The 5,328-nt window shown below is 52.5% G+C and overlaps 1 non-coding gene across 1 annotated transcript; it reads left to right on the plus strand.

Annotated features, from left to right (window-relative positions):
- Positions 1 to 4,101: 4,101 nt before the first annotated feature.
- Positions 4,102 to 4,220, plus strand: LOC148637513 (5S ribosomal RNA). The gene has a single exon (XR_015931344.1). It is a non-coding gene; the product is annotated as a 5S ribosomal RNA (ribosomal RNA).
- The last annotated feature ends 1,108 nt before the right edge of the window (positions 4,221 to 5,328 follow it).

The following is a 5,328-nucleotide window of genomic DNA, read 5'->3' on the forward strand; positions in this document are numbered from 1 at the left end:
CATCCTTTTTTAAAAGGGTGATATCCTCGAGCACATCCAAGCCACTGTCTCGTGTAGAGACGCTGCAGCTGCCTCTGTTTCCTGGCTAGCACTCTTCTCCGTCTGGCAGCAGCCTTCCTTCCCTCATCCATGAAAAAGGCCTTTGTCCTCACCTTCACCTCCTCCCACCACTCTCCTACTGACTCGTACAGACACTGCAAGGACAGCCACTGTGATAGTTTCTCCTTGTAGCGGGATACTACCCCCTCATTCTCTAGCAGCTTTGTGTTGAGTTTCCAGAGGCCTGGGCCAAAGACAGTCCCGCCCTGGAGTTCCACTCTACACCCTAAAGCCTGATGATCTGAGAAGAGGACAGGCTGAAGAGTGACCCCAACAACTTTCACTCTCTCTGAGACAAAGCAATAGTCAATTCTGGAGCTGCTATTCCTCCCTGACCATGTATATCCTGCTATTGTGGGATATATACATCTATATGTGTCTGAGAGTTTAAAGTCTTGAACTAAGTTTTGCAGGGCTAGTGAGCTGGAATCCAATTTTATCGGAGAGCTAGACTGCCTATCTGTGTGCTCTAAGATACAATTAAAATCCCCTCCCACTATCACGTCTGTGCTACATAACAATAGGGGAGAGAGTGCTTTGAGTAGCTCCACCCTTCCTCCAACGTCAGTAGGACAATACACATTGATTAGACGCAGGTTAACGGTCCCCCATTCCACATCCACACACAGCAACCTGCCATCTATGACCCTCTGAATACTTTTCAATTTGAATGCCCATCCTTTGAAAAGAATGGCCACGCCAGAGGTTCTGTTGTTATTGTCCCCTGACCAATCAGAAGGCCCTTTATCCCACCTATCTTCAAAGCTTTTATACCTCTCTTGATTTACTTCTTTTTCTTTTTCTTCTTACCAATTTCCTGCCAGCCATCCTCTGAATGAGCCTTCATCAGGGTGGCAGCAGTAATAGCGTTCACGGAGTCCATTTCAGGGAAGGGGGTAGAGGGAGGGGTGCAGGGGTTCCAGCTGTCCCCATCACCATGCTCTCCTTCCTCCTCGCTCGGGGAGAAAACAGAGTCATTTTTCCTTTTCCTCAAGTCCAGCTCCTGGGAGCACTGAGGGGAAAGGGGTGCAGCCGATGCACCAGTCTCCTCTTCCCCCTCACCCACCAGCTGCTGCAGATCCTCCGTGATGGACTGGATGGAGGAGAGGAGGGCATCTGTAGGACTTGCAGAGTCTGAGAAAAGCAGCTCTGCTGAATCCTGGGTATCCTCGCTGGACCCGCTTCACCGGGGGGCCCCACACTGGCCCTCGTTCTGAGGAGCAGGAGTGGGGGAGGGGTCCTCGCTGTTCTCGGGGGTTTTCAAACCCTCGTGCTTGTCTGGTGCAGTCTGCAGTTGTGGGGGCGTAGTGGATTTCTCTTCCACCGGCCCCGGAGCCACAGCAGGACTGATCCTGGCTGGAGGCTGAGAGTCTTTGTCCAACAAGGGTTCTTTGTTTGACTTGTTGTTTGCTTTGGATTTTCAGGCCGGTTTGGCTGAAACAAGCACTGCCTCATCCTTTCTCATTTTGAGTTTATTGGCGTAGGCGTGAGGGCAGTTCTTAAAAACGTGTCCTTCCGAGCCACATAAATTGCAATTTGGCAGCATTGAACAGTCAGAGGATAAATGTCCCTGTTTGCCACAGGTCTTGCAGCATTTCACAGTGCAGGACAATGCCAGGTGTCCCACAGCACCACAGCGCTGACACACCTTTGGTTGTCCCACATAAAAAACATAGCCATTGCAGGTGCCCAGCCGGATTGTAGAGGGCAGGTGCCTTAAGCCTCCATTTACATTGTCCGGTAGCAAACGAACCTCGAATTTCCTTGCCTCCTGTTTTTATACTGTCAACATCTCTAACCTCAGTTCCATGGTGGACGGTGCAGTACTGGTTAAGCCAGGTTTGAATGTCCTCCGTCTTTGCCAGATTCGAGAACATAACAACATGCACTGTTTTCCTCTCTCTCTGTGTCAGAGGCTGCAAGTTGATCTTCTCAAGGGCAGGAACTTTCCCTCTTTTTGCCTCAAACACATCCACACATCGTTCAAACAGAGAATAGGTAGCAAAAACAACCTCAAATGCTTTCTGACCTGGGAGAGCGAAGATGAAATCCAAGTGCCGAGGTTCAAAGCCAAGTTCCTTCTGCAACACTTTTCTACTGAACTGCATGCGATCCATGAAGAGGTCATCCAAAACCTCAAAACGCACAGCATTCTTGCGGGATCCAAAAGTTGCCATTTCGTAAACTGCAAAACAAACACTGCTTCCACAAAACAAGCAAACAATCCAACTACTCCACCTACAGGATGATCAAGGTATCTCCACTGCCAGGTAAGTATAAGTTATATAAGGCCCTGCAAGCGGCCCGGACCCACAGCACAAAGTGCGCAGCCTAGCCCAGCTCCTCGCCCCGCACGCCACTGCCTCCTGCTGGGCCCACTCTTTCGCACACTCACACGCCACACTAACACTCAAAAGGGTGGGCAAAACGAGAAAACGAGCACGCCGTTTCCTACACATCTGCAGTCGCCAATGCGCATTCGCTGCATGTCCCGGGATGCAATTCGGCCTCATTTGCATAACACCAGACCCACAAATCGCTACGCAGGCTCGCATCGTGCGCCTGCCACGCACCGAACAAACACTGGAGCCTTTTCAGCAATTTCCAAAAAATGGGCCTGCTCGCCTGCCCACAAGGCTCCGTCTCTTACCCGCTCTCCAGAGCCTGCTGCCTTCTGTGCTGTTCTCTCGGCACCACTGCAGCGCACACAACACGCTCCGCCGCAGGGAAGGCTCGCTCCGTGTGCACACGTCCTTTCAATGCCAGTTCAACAAGTGCTCCGCATTAGCGGCGTCAGGGCTCCGGCGTGTCACACCTCACCTCACCTCGCACAGCCCCCTCTTCGAATGTCTGGCGCTGGGCATGCCCCACTCTCCTCCACCTTATCTTATCGCGTGTGACCACCGACAATGGCCACAATGTCGGGGAATGGCACCTGTAAAGTGTTAATTGGGGCACAGGAACAGCCCGTCTCGTCCTGGGGGCCGGCTTCAAAGACAATAAAGCAAACACAGCGTGGCGGGGGAAGAAGACGACACGACACATGCAGGTACATTCAGCTCCGGCGGGAACGAGTCATTTGTCGGTCTTTTCAAGTGCTGGGAGCCGAGTAATCCTTCGCTTGTATCGTTTCTCCCCTGTGACTAGATCTCACCCTGCGACTCTCGACTGGGCTCACCCACGGCAGCCCAGCAGGTGTGAGCCTAGCCGGCACCCGGATGGGAGATTCCCCCCGGAAAAGCTCAGGTTGCTGCTGCTCCTGCAAGAGGTGTGACTGGGACCAGTAGGGAGCGCTCACCCTGCGGTTTGTGTGGCTTTCTTATGCCCCAGCATCCTGATGGCGACCCTCCTTGGCCATTAAGAAATCCCAGGGCGTCTCTCAAAAAGAGCCGCCGGGGGTGTCACTCTGGTGTTAGTGTTCCCCTTTACCAATCAGTCGGGGTCTCCTCCTAATCCCCGTCTCATATGTAACAATCAATGACGAGGCCCCCCTGTCCCGCGATATTGTATTTGTCCCCTGGCCGCTGGCTGGCGCCGTGAGATTTAGTACTCGCGCAAGAGAGCGCGAACGCGGTCCCCTGCCCCCCACAAAGTGTGCGCTCCAGGTTCCCTCTCGGGGCTCTGCAACACAGCGGAAAGGCAGCGAGAAGGAGCCTCTTGCTCTGACGCCGCAAGGCCACAAGAGGGCGGAGGCGCAGAGCGCCCGGCCGACATGTTGGACTGGTGTGCTTTATGTGCTGAAATAAACACGCGACAGCCCAGAAATGTTTTGAGTGCTGTGCACTGGAGGTTTTTGTCTTGTGAAGACTTGCCTTGTTCTCCTCCAGTGCGGGACAAGCCAACACAAGGGAGCACATTCGCCAACATCCAGGTATGCAATGTGATTTGGAAAGCAGCTCCTTTCCAAAGAGTTGCACACGAACGATCCTTCAGTCCCGCTCGGGGGGCACGGAGCCCCAGCCACACACAGCTTCAAGTAGCGAGTCAGGCACCATAGCTTTCGCTTGTGGCCACACCACCCTGAATGTGCCCGATCTCGTCTGATCTCTGAAACTAAACAGGGATGGGCCTGGTTAGTACTTGGATGGGAGACCGCCTGGGAATACCAGGTGCTGTAAGCTTTTAAGCGCAGGAGGCGCCCTATCCCCGCTCGCTCGCTCATTCCCCTGTTCACACGTGCAGTGCGGCTTGTCCGTCTGTTTATTTGTCAGCTTTGGCGAGACACGGGTGCTTGTGTATTAGCGTGAGCGTTTTTTATTCTGATCATGAACAGTTTTACAAGTCCGCAAAGGATCGAGGAAAGGTTTATCGCCAGCTGAAAAGAGACACAGCGCTTCGGCTGTGGAGACTTGTTCGGCTGGCGTTCGGGGAGTCGCGTTTTTCAGAATTGTATTGAGATCGTTTTCCACAGAGCTCAGATGTCAAAGCACAGCAGCAGCTCTCCACAGCGATCCTCTATAGCGCCCTTTCAGCTCCGTCCTCATTGGAAGCAAGAGTGAAAAGCTGAAGTGAAATAGAGCGGGGACGAAGGCAGTGAAGAGAGAGAACGTGGGAAGAAGAGAAAAACGCAAGGGAAAAAAACCAGCGTCGTAAAAGAGGTGACGGAGCTGTCCTCTCTATAAGAAGGAGAAGAAGAAGAGGATTTGTTTGTCTTTAGTAAGACTTTGTTTTTTGTGAATTTTTGTGTTTTTTTTGGTGTTTTTTGTTTTTGATTTTTGAAGCCCTCCCCTTCAGCCTAGCTCTGTTTGGGGAGGGGAGAGACTTTTGGTTTTTTTTTTGTTGCTTTTTTGTTGCTTTCTGAGTCCTGTTTGTGTTTTAATGGAAGGAAAAAACATGGAGGCAGAGAATGTTATTGTAGTGGAGGAGGAGAGTGGTGTAGGAAAGAGAAGGATGAGGAATTCGGACCGACCCCCCCGGCGGCTTTTTGCAAGGGCGCATACTGTTGTGGTGGATGTGAGCGGCGTGGAGAAACCGTCTGCGGGTGCTATTATCGCAGCTGTGCACGGCGTCTGTGGGGAGGGCTCTCTTTTTGCCTGCCACCCCCGGACGCCAAAAGAGTTTGAACTGACTCTGGACTCAAAGGAACATGCAGACGCGGTGGCTGTGGGGCTGGATGTGCAGGGCACACCCTGCTACTGCCGCTGGCTGGAGCGGAAGGAGGTAGTGGTGTCCTTCCTCCATTTCCCGGCATATATCTCAAACGAGACTATCAAGGAGAAGCTGAGTAGC

This window comes from Lepisosteus platostomus, unplaced genomic scaffold (genome assembly GCF_059453375.1).
Source record: "Lepisosteus platostomus isolate fLepPlt1 unplaced genomic scaffold, fLepPlt1.hap1 Scaffold_118_H1, whole genome shotgun sequence".
Classification (NCBI taxonomy): domain Eukaryota; kingdom Metazoa; phylum Chordata; class Actinopteri; order Semionotiformes; family Lepisosteidae; genus Lepisosteus; species Lepisosteus platostomus.